This window comes from Hibiscus syriacus, unplaced genomic scaffold (assembly GCF_006381635.1).
Source record: "Hibiscus syriacus cultivar Baekdansim isolate YM2019G1 unplaced genomic scaffold, ASM638163v2 tig00005856_pilon, whole genome shotgun sequence".
In the NCBI taxonomy this organism is placed as follows: domain Eukaryota; kingdom Viridiplantae; phylum Streptophyta; class Magnoliopsida; order Malvales; family Malvaceae; genus Hibiscus; species Hibiscus syriacus.
In genome coordinates, this window is record NW_024062067.1 from 450,837 (window position 1) to 463,052 (window position 12,216).

General features: G+C 35.0%; 1 pseudogene; it reads left to right on the plus strand.

Moving 5' to 3' along the window:
* Positions 1-1,217: 1,217 nt before the first annotated feature.
* LOC120199977 lies at positions 1,218-10,838 on the plus strand (annotated as a pseudogene).
* The last annotated feature ends 1,378 nt before the right edge of the window (positions 10,839-12,216 follow it).

Consider the following 12,216-nt stretch of genomic DNA (forward strand, 5'->3'; position numbering starts at 1 on the left):
TGATGAAAATTCTAAGCCAGTACTCGATTAAAGCATGTTACCCTAACCTAGGGATGGCAAACGGACGGGTCGGGTGCGGATACCCCCTCCCCCATCCCCATACCCACCTAATATTTTTCAATTCACCACCCGCCCACCACCCATGATGGGTACAAATTTTTAAATCCACACCCGCTCACGCGGGTACATTCTCAAATCCATCCCCACACCCACTATCCACTACCCACTAGCGACGTACCCGTCTAGACCCGCCTGACAGCAAACTTAAGTTATACATAAGCAACAAACATAAAAAAAACATGTCCATTAAGAAACATAATAAAATAATCCAATGATTATCTAAGTTAAGTGTTAATATAGATCTTAAAATACATAAAACACCATAATAAAGGACATAATTAAAGTCTAGAAACATAAATGACAAACACATAATGTTTTTGTTCTTTGGCACAACATTCTAAAATTTCAGGCAATATTTGTGACATATAATACCCCAGTATTACAATCATCATTCTCTATTTCCTCCAACTGAGAGCGCTCTAATTTAAATTCACTACTACCTACATATATAATAGAAAGTAAAACTAATATAAGTTAGTAACTAAACTTTAATAAGATAATTAAGCACAATTTGACAACTAATATAAACTAAATAATAATATTACCTTTAATATCGGCCCAAAGCCAATTTTGAGCATACATTAATGCTTCAATCGTCTCCGGAAGTAGTCGACTACGATAAGGACCAATTACTCTTCCACCTATACTGAATGCAAATTTTGATGGGACAGTGGAGACAGGAATGCCCAAAATATCCTTTGCTATTTGTTGGAGAGTTGGATAAATTACATGTTATATCTTATACAATATTAGAATTTATAAATTAGTCTCTAAAATTACACCTAAATTCATAATGGTCCAAAATTTAATGGATATTTAGCTGGGCGGACGGATGTGGGGCGAGCGGATGTGGGGCGGGCGGATGCGGGGCGGGTAATGTCTCAAACCCATTACCCGCCCACCACCCGCGACGGGTACCACTTTCTAAATCCACACCCGCCTACTACCCGCTAAAATTATACCCATCCCCGCCCCAATTGGAGCGGATGCGGTACGGAATCCACGAAACTGTACCTGTTTGCCATCCCTACCCTAACCTTTAAGACGCCTTCATCACTTGCAGTCTTCCCTGAACATCATTCATTCTTCACTCTTCAATTGTATTCATTTGGGCTTGTCGCCGTCGGCTTGCCAACCGTCTCAGCCAGCATTGGTTATTCTTAAAGGTATCTTTTTCTTTCATGTTTACAACTATAAGCCCTCATCAAATGCTGCTGTCTTTGAACGGGGTTTTATTATATCATATTGCTGCTGCGCATTTGCGGTGTTGTAAATAATGTTGGTTTCTAGACACTCGGATATTTGGTTTTAGTTCAATCCTATTAGAATCAATATGCGATGATTTTTATTTTTGGGTTTTGTTTTATCTTTGATGAGATAGAAAGCTCCGTTTTGAGCAAGGCTGCTCACGGTGGTGGTTTATGATCAATAATAGATTCATATTAGGAATTACACGGGCGTTGTGGTAGACTAACTGGACTAATCAACGGATTTAAGTCAGTCGGTTCGATTATTATTCCTTAAGATTGAATCGATTAGTAGTTCAATTTTCAAAAAGAATTTAAGTAGAATAACTAGCCCGGGTTCTGCAATCTGCACTTCTGCTGCACTGCTAGTTTCAGCTTCTAGGCACAACGAATAACCTCTTTCAGCTCCCTTTCTCCCTTCACTTTGTCAATTTTATTTCAGTATTCACATATTAGCTATTGTCAATTTCTCTCTGTGTCTTAAGAGTTCAAAATTTACGTTCAGTTTTCTTTTTTAATTGTTGCAGAAACTTTATTTAAATAAAGAGGGAAGTGTAAAGGATGATATCAGCCATTTCATGGATCCCTAAAGGGGCAGCAAAAGCTGAACCAGCGGTGGCTGAGTTACCTTCCAAAGAAGAAATTGAAGAGATGATCAAGTCCGGTGCTCTAGATAAAAGGTATGCTTTGGCTTTGCTGCTCAAAATTGATTTGAATTCATTTCTTGATATTTATTTAATTTGGATATTTGCTTGTTGCAACTTGCAACATTAAAATGAAAAAGGACTATAGGGTTAGTTTAATCAACAAAGAAAACTACTTCGCACCTGTTTGTCTCATATTCTTTTTGGGCTTTTCAACTGAAAGAACCAAAGTTCTGTTAAAAAACAAGCTAATTACAATTACATTTGTTTAATAGTAAATGCAATTAGGAATTATGATTTAACATTTTGGTTTTGTTTCCATTGAAATATTTTTTTGGTTTTGTTTGGTTGATTTTTATATTTTCTCTTTATTTTTAAAAAGTAGCCAAGGTAAAAAAAATCATAAATTAATTAAGTATAACACATATTGAAACATAATTGTTCTGCATAAATGGGACATCAAGCATTTTTGTTGTTCTAAAAAAGTAAAGATTTTTAAGTTCCTTTGATTGTTTCGGAATATGAGGCATCCCCTTTGGAACACATTATGCTTCTTGTGGAAGCAAAAGTGCAATTCTGAAGCAACAATGACCCTTAGTTGATTGAAGTCCCTTTTATATGTATATTGCAGGGGTATGCATTTTCACCAGTAATATGAAAATAGTGTTATATTTTGGGATATATTAGTGATGAGCACTAATCAGTTAGTCTAGTTGGATTTTAGTGTCTAAAATTAGTTATCGAAAACAACTGACCTGACTGTTTATATCATTTAATGATATAAAAATATATTAACTAAAAGGGTTAGGATTCACTTACACAATGCAAAACGTTTTCAGTTTTACACTGATTTAGGACCGTTGGATGAGTAAAAATAGTCAATTGAGATAAACTCTTTTTTTCCCCAATGAATATCTTCTTATTTCCTACTGTTAATCACAGCCGTATATTTTCACTCGCTCTCCCATAACCCAACGGTCTTAAATCTATGTAAAATTAAAAGGTTTTGCTCTGTGTAATTGGATCCTATCCCTAACTAAAATCAATTATTTATACTTGTCCCAAAATTACAGTACCCAATAAAGCCCCTTTATTGTTTTCATTACTCTCTTCTCTCAGACTCTGGCTCTTTTATTCCCCTCGCTTTCCTTCAAACTAGAGTACCTGCCTCCTTCACAGAGTCTGTGTTTTAAAAAGCGCACCTGAGGCGCTAGGCGTTTAGAAGAAAGCCTCCGACCACCAAGGCGGCGGCGAGTACATGAGGCGGCGATTCAGTCGTTGGAGGCGGCGAGAGGCGACGAGGTGATGCTTTTAGCGATTCACGTACAATGACCCATTTCAGATGAATCGATCTAACGGCCGTACTATTAACTGCACAACATGAGAAATTTGAGAGAAAATAAAATAAGAAATGCAAGAAAACTTGTATGTTTCTCTTCCTTGTTTCTTTGCTTTTGCGATTGAGCTCTCTTTTTCTTTGTGCGAAACTGAAAATAGCAACTTACTCGTATTTTCTTAGTTTTTTTTCTCATTTTTAATACAAGAGAGAAAGTTTTGGAGAGTGACACGTGCACTCCATTTGGATCTAACCGCTGCCACACCTTGTCGACAGCTTGGATGACTTAATATCAGCCGTTGGATTTCTCATCTGTGAACCACCCTCGATAAGATCATCCATTTAATCTTGGCAGATGGATAAAATTGTATTTATATTTAAATAAATAAAACCAATTCCTATAAGATAAATAAAAAACAGAACTAAATCATAAAATTTTAGATTGCAATTTAACTCATAAATTTATGAAATTATTTTGTATATAGAGAGCTCCAGGTAAAAAAACACACACACAGACGCATATATGCATATTATATATATATATATATCATACCTCACAAAATTAAATCTTGATTTATTTTATATGTTAATAGCGGATTGGTGGTTTGCATATGGAGCCTCAGCACCGGAGTTACAGAAATTTGCAATCCGAGTTCTTAGACTAACTTGTAGTGCTACGGGTTGCGAGAGGAACTGGAGCGTTTTTCAACAACTTCATTCAAAAAGGATAAATAGATTGGCACAAATTCGTTTAAATGACATGGTGTATGTCAAGTTTAATCGTGCTTTGCGACGGAGATATCAAAGAAAGGACACCACATATCCTATTCTTTTGAAGGAAATAGATGAAAGTAACGAGTGGTTGATGGGCCATATGGACGATGAAGATGGTGAGGAGGATAATTTTGTCTTTGATGGAGATGATTTAACATGGTCAGTTGTTGATAAAGCTTCTGGGGCATCTCAAGCTACTTATTCCACTAGAAGAACATCTACATCAAGTTCATCAAGAGATAGAGGAAAGGGTGTTGCCCAAACCTCCACTCGTAGAAGGCCCTCTACTGGACTAAATTTAATTGATGAAGACGATGAAGAGATAGAACATGATATTGAACTTTCCGAAGATGATGGGGAGGAGGAGGTGTTTGGGATTGATGTTGATGACGATGATGATGAAGATGAGTTTTAGGCATTTTGATTATTGATGATGTTTTTATTTGTCTTTTTGAGATACAATATGGCATATGCTACTTGATGTTTTTGCTTATTAAGTTAATTATTAAGTTGTTTTGTGTTTGAGGTATGGTTATAAAATATTTACAAATGTTTTGTAAAATTAAGCGCCTCGCGTACGTGAATCCCTCGCCTCAAAGCGCCTAAAAAATTGAGGCTCTCGGGTAGCTAATCGCCTTGGAGCGCCTCGCGCCTTTTAAAACACAGTCACAGACACTACCTCTGGCCAGTCACTCCACTCTCCTTTGATCCTGTTCCCAACTTCCCATTGCCTTCCTCTTCAAGATATTTTTTATTTCCTTTTTTGGTTATATTTTACTAGTCAAAACCTGCTTTCTCTTTGAATTGGAAAGAAAAGTCGGTACTTCTCTTTTTTGGTAGATTTATGTTTTTCTCTTTTTTTGGGAGGGTTTTCTATTGATTCTTGAATGAGATGAAAATTTCTATTTGGTGCTGGAATTTTGGTGGTATAGAAAAGCAGGCTCAATAGTTTTGGAAATGATTTTTGTCAGTTTTTGGTAACCGATGGTTTCCAATATTGGAAGTACAGTCTGATAGGTGGTCTTCTTCGGGATACCGAGAGCAGGTTGCTGGGATTATTCTCGGTTGCTTCTGGCCCTCCTATTTTAGCTGAGTTGAAAGCTATTCAAGCCAGTTTGCCTCTTTTTTTGGAATCGGGGTGGAGTGTTAAGGGTCATCTTATATTGGAGAGCAATTCGGTTAATGCGTTGAAGTGGGACAAGAATCCGGGAGCGAGTCCAGCTTCTTATGATCTGGGAAATTGTTGATTGTGTGTTGGATCATAATGTGATTGTTAAGCCTATACAGAGATGTTTTAATTGGGAAGCTGATAGTTTAGCAAAGGTTGGCATAGGGTAATTTGGGTTGTATTTTGTATGTTGGGGAGTTGGTGTGTTTAAATTAAGGGATAAGCTTAGTTTAGTGTGTTTTGGCTGTATCCATTTGGGGTTGTAACCTTGGTGTTTTTTTCAGTAGTAATAAAATATGGGCACTCTTTTCCTCCTTCCAATGTCAGTTAAGTTACTTTCATAGCGTGACGGTTATGAAGGGGATTTTTAACGAGGCTCTTTTTCTTATAAAAAAGAAGTGCCCAAGTATTATCGACTTTGAGGTTTTGTCTATTAGTAATGGCATGGTTTTTGAAGACCCAGGGAGTAGTGGTGCTTTGGAAATAACTGAACCTGCCATAGTTAAGTCAGTTCGGTTTTTTTTTTGGTTGCCCATACTGGAGTTGGTCCCTTTGGTCGTCCGTAAGTTAATCTGTTATTTAATTTTTTTTTTTTTTTAAATTTAAAGGAATAAGCAAAGCCAAAGTTACCAAATGAATGCTATTGGCATTTCCTGGTCTCCTCTATTCAGTTTAGGCATTGAAAGTGAATTGAGTAGCATTAAACAATTAGCTTCTTTCAGCTTCTAATGCTCTTGTTTTACACAGTGAAGATAATGGCAGTGAGGATGAAGATGAAAATATGGATGCTGAAGCTGAAGCTGAGAATCAGACTGGGGATGTAGCTCAAGCACTTGCTGTAGCGGATGCTTTAGGAAAAGCTTCCAAGAACAAGTCAGGGTCACAATTGGAAGATCTTACAGATGGGTTGAAGGAACTTGACATGGATAATTATGATGATGAGGATGATGGTATCTTTGCTTGGATGATCTACTGGTTTTATTTGCTTCTTCCATTTATTTTGTTGTTTTTGAAATGGATTACTTGAAGGTTATCATGAAACAATTCCAAATTGTTGTGTTTGACATCAATTATGACCGGCTAGGCCTTGCTATGTGTGATGTTTGTTATGAAGCTAATGAAGCATCTAACCATTTTTTTTTGAGTAAACATCTAACCATTCTTGCTTGTCAGGTATCGAGTTATTTAGCAAGGGGCTTGGTGACCTTTACTACCCAAGCAATGGAATGGATCCATATTTAAAGGACGAGGATGTAAGAATGATAACTTCCATATTGTATGGCATGCTTTTATGAATTCAGCTTCTGATTCTAGGACAATTTTTAGGATGATGATTCAGAAGAGATCGAGGACATGACCATTAAACCCATGGATTCTGTAATAGTTTGTGCTCGCACTGAAGATGATGTTAGCCATCTTGAGGTATGTTGGGATCTCTCTCTCTCTCTCTCTCACTCTGTCTACCTACCTACGATAAAACTTAGACACAAAACATGCTAGGCATTCGTTGTGCTCTATGTCTATACAGGTTTGGATTTATGAGGATTCAGATGAAGGTGATTCAAACATGTATGTTCACCATGATGTCATCATTTCGGCATTTCCCCTTTGCACTGCATGGCTTGACTGCCCACTTAGAGGGGGAGAAAAAGGTTAGATATTTGTGCTTTTGCCTTTATAGTTTTTGTGGGTGTTCAGGTTGTTGTGTGTTTAGACATGCACTTCCAAGTACTTAATTTCATGCTTGTTTTGGTGGCTATATACATCCTAATATCCTTGTGCTTTTGCTTTATTGACAAGACTTGGTTGCATAGTGGTATATACATATCTTTTGAAATGTTAGAAATGGGGATACTTAACCCGTATGTTGTCATGTTTAATAGTTGCTAATTTACATGTTTCCTCGTCCTTTTCTCATTGCAGGGAATTTTTTGGCTGTTGGATCATGGAGCCATCAATAGAAATATGGGACCTAGACATTGTATGTTATTGCAAATTTATTCTTATTTAGCTCATAGGTAACGGTGTTACCAAATGATGAATTTATTCAAAATTCTTTATCATATTTTACTTCTCTCAGATCGATGAAGTACAACCATGTTTGGTATTAGGTGGCACAGTGGAGGAGAAGACGAAGAAAGGAAAGAAGGTTTGTTACTGAATTACTTCCTGATTTGTTGCATTTACTGAATTTCTTCTTATTCTTTTTTCCCCATAAATATTACCTTTTGCGTCTGGATTTCTAAATGAATTTCATCATGTATAGAGTAGAGAGTTGTCAAGAGGAGTCAGTTCTATGTTGGAGTTAGGGCTGTAAATGAGACGAGACAGATCGCGAGCTATTCGAGATCGACACGATCAAGGCTCGATAAATACTCGGATCGAATGAACTCGACTCGAGCTCGAACTCGACTCGATTTCTTAACGAGCTGAAATGAGCTACTCGATATTCGACTCGAAAAGCTCGTGAGCAGCTCGAAAATATAATATATTAAGATTTTATTTTAAAAAATAAATTAATAATAATATTTATATTTATGTATTGATTTTTTTTAAAATACAGTAAGATTTCATGTATTTAAAGTTCATGTTCGAGTTTGAGGCTTCAATCGAGTTAAGTTTAAGATTTTTTTTCATTTCGAGCTGCTCACGAGCTTCAGTTCAGGATTTCGAGTTCTAGTCGAGCTTGAAAATTTTAAGCTCGCGAGTTTTTGAGTCGAGTCGAATTCCATTTCAGAGTTTTCGAGTCGAGTCGAGCTCAGCAATACTCGAGCTCGACTCGACTCGTTTACACCCCTAGTTGGAGTATCATCAATTGTTTGACTCCAAGTTATCTTTCAAATAAATCTTCTTGTGTGAACTCTATGGACTTGTTGAGGGTAGTACAGGAAAGTAAAAGTTAGGAGGTAGTGCTTGTAAAATAATGTTTTTAGATAGAGCATGGTTAAAGTTTTCAGTGCCTGTACAAAGTAAGGATATGGGACCTACAATCATGATCTAGATGCCCTTTTTCTAATATGATCTCTAATGTTCTATCCTAGGCTCAGATGTTTGACATCATATTATCCATCTTGAACTTAGTTATGAGGAGGTCCTAAACAAAATTAGATCAGTGCTGAGATGGTGGTACGGTTTTGTAGACCTTACTTTTTCACAGAACTTGGCATGGGTCCTTTTGTTCTTCATTTGCTGCTTAGTTTTTTTGCATGTCTGTTTAGTTTTGATTTTTAGTAAGTTTGACTTGAACTAAAATGGTATTTATACAATCAATATATATGGCTTTTTATGTGTTAGAAAATTGAGTCTCCTTTCCAAGCAGAAATCTGTTAAAAATAGACATTCTGGTTATAACTAATGTTTATAATTGACAAAAGCAATTTTTTTATCACACTTGCCTTGCCTTGCATTAGAAATCTAAATACAAGGATGGTAGTCATACTGGTGCGGTTCTTGGTCTAGCTTGGAACAAGGAATACAGGTAACTTTGATCTTCCATGTTTTCCGTCCTTGTTTTAATGATAATTTATAATATAACTACATATTTTTACACTTCATGTTTTTCCTTTTTTTAGAAATATCCTTGCTAGTGCTAGTGCTGACAAACAAGTTAAAATTTGGGATGTTGCTTCTGGAAAATGCAACATAACAATGGAACATCATGAAGGCAAGGTAAGAACTGGGGTTTGCTAAAACCATAGAAATTGTCTTCCAAATATATTCTGGTTATGCATAGAAAGAATGCATATATACTACACATTGTTTCAGTCTTGGTTCCATCTCCACAGTTTATTTTAGTGGCATGTTGCATAGATACTTCGTATGCCAACTGTTAGATGAAATTTTTAGGATATGAAACAATTGAATGAATATTATCTTCAAACATGGTTGGGTCAAGCTAATTCTGTGTTCCATTTAATCTAGTTGTCTGTCTTTCCATAACACCAACTTCTCTTTTGTTGGAGAAACACTGATATGAAGCAATTTTCATATCTGGCACTTGCTGATTTCATCTTCATTCTAAAGCATTAAAAGAGAATTAGAGATATTAAAACAAAAGATTCTTGGAACTGCAGAAGTAGAATATTGTGAAGTTCGCATATTTCTCTGTTTGTTTGTGCATCATTGGTTCTTTGTAGTTAGATTGTTATATATATATATATATGCAAAAACACTACTGTAATTTTGACTTCTTTAGCAATCTCAGTTGTAACTTTCAACTGCTTAACTGAATTTTGTTATAAATTGCTCTAAATTAAATACTCGTTTGTGTACCATGTAGGTTCAAGCTGTTGCTTGGAATCACCATGTGCCACAAGTTCTTAGTGGATCATTTGATCGTTCAGTTGTCATGGTAATTAAACTGCTGCCTAAAATTTGTCCATATTTTCAGCTTCTGTTTCTGGTGTTCTGTCTGAAGCAATTTGTATTTGATTTGTCTCCTTTAATTGCTTCAACTTTGAAGGTATTCGGACTTACATTGTTTCCATGGTTATACATTGCAGAAGGATGGAAGAGTACCAACTCATTCTGGTTTCAAATGGTCTGTCTCAGCTGAGGTTGAATGTTTGGCACGGGATCCCCACACAGAGTACTCATTTGTGGTTTGCGTTCCACCTTTACTTGTGGCTAATTTCTTAGTGATGCTGCATTTATTTATTTGTTCTATTTAGAAATAGAGAAGGCTTTGTTTGTTGATCGGATGCATATTAAAATATTCAAGATTTGATCAGGTGAGTCTTGAAGATGGTACAATCAGGGGTTATGACATTCGAGCAGCCAAGTCTGATCAATCTTCCGAGTCAAAACCAAGTTTTACTCTCCATGCTCATGACAAAGCTGCTTGCACCATTTCATATAATCCTGCAGCACCAAGTGTACAAACCGATGTTTCTCTTAATTCCATTGTCAGGTTATATTTTTACAGTGCATGACATTTTTATTTTCCTAACAGCTTCTTGCAACTGGGTCCATGGATAAAACGGTAAATGAAGGTTTTCTTTTAGTGGTTTCACATCCTATTATGAATATAGTTTAGGTGGTTTCATCGGTTGATCTTCATTTACACAGGTAAAACTTTGGGATTTGTCAAACAATCAGCCTTCGTGCGTTGCATCCAAGAATCCTAAAGCAGTAAGTGTGATTTATAAGAAGCATTTAAGAATCTACGTGTGTGTTTTCACTACAATATGTACTCATTGTCAAAGCTTGTTGTGAACGTTACTAGGGAGCCGTTTTCTCCATTTCCTTCTCACAAGATGATCCATTTTTGCTGGCTATTGGAGGCTCAAAGGGAAAATTAGGAGTGAGTGGAGAATAGTACAATATCATGCTTTTACTCTTACTGAAATTTGGTAATCATTAAATGGAGGGGTGATGAATATTACAATACTATCATGCAGGTTTGGGATACATTATCCGAGACTGCCGTATCAGGAAAATTTGGGAACTTCAGCCAACAGCCGAACAAAACGAAAACATAGCTTGTAAGTTGATATCTATAACGATGATGGGTTTGTAGTGTATCGGAGAGTTGATATTTATAACGAGGATGGGTTTGGATGGAGGAGTAAGTTTTTCATAGTTTTGAAATCATGTTACTGTTTTAGGGTATAGCAAAGTTTTTCCGGCTGCTATTATTTTGTATGCGACGGTGAAATTGTTAGAAAAATATTAGAGGAAATGAATGTCAGTTTGAGGTCTCTTAAAGAGGAAATGAATGTGTTATTTTGAAGCTGAAAGGATCAGTTTGAGTTGTTATGCTTTGATTACGTGTGTTGTAATTGGATTTTTTCTTTATTTTTAAATTGCAGCTTTATAAAAAAAATTAAGGGTTAACTACACAGATGATCACTTATATTTGTATTTTGTCTATTTTTTCATTGATTAAAAAAATATAATATAGTCACTTTCGTTTTTATTTAATTAAGATGTGACCACCTCAAGTTAATTATAGTTAACAATAATTAAATATTTTAATACAATCACACATTTGATTCTTGTTATTTATATATTCTCTCAATTTAATTCTATTTTTAAATCTATTATTTTAGTTTGTTAACTATCATTTTATCACATTCTCTTATATCTTTGGTTACTCTAGACACTTATAAAATTGTTTTATTATCGTTTATAAATTTAGTTTCGTCAAAATATCTATAAAATTAACAAAACTTTGACACTTGTATCTTTCTTTCTTAGAGGGTTAAAAACTTTGTCGGATTTAATGGTTTTGGACATGGTAAACCAAAAATTTAAATAGTAAAAAACATGGTTTCAATAAGAAAAATAATATATTATGAAACTAACTTTATCGGCGATAGATATTTGAGCCTTAGAAGATTAAAATTTTGACTTGATTTTCATTTTGAATGAATTTGAGAAAAAAAAATTATTGAAAAGAAAATGGGGATAAAATGTAAACATTATTGTACCATCTATGTCACATACGTTGATAGATGATAATAGGAAGTGTTTAAAATCTTTTTATAAAAGAAAAAATCACATCATAAATCTTGTTAAAATATTAACTGTTTGATGACTAAAAAATGAATTAGAAAACTTTAGTACTATAATTTTAACTTTTTATAACTCAATGATCAAAAAACAAATATGATCAAAGTTTAATATTTAAGAATGTATTTTACCCTTTAGAAAACAAAAATCACAAAATGTAGCATAATGAAGGGATTAAAACGAGAATTCGACCTTTAAGATTTATATCAAATTAGGACTAAATTGAGAGAATATGTAAATACAAGATCAAATGTGTGATTATATCAAAATATTTAATTGTTGTTAACGGCAGTTAACTCGGGGTGACCACATCTTAATTAAATAAAAATAAAAGTGATCATATCTTAATTAAATAAAAACGAAAGTGATCAATCTTATATTTTTTTTAAATCAGTGACTAAAAGTGGACAAAAT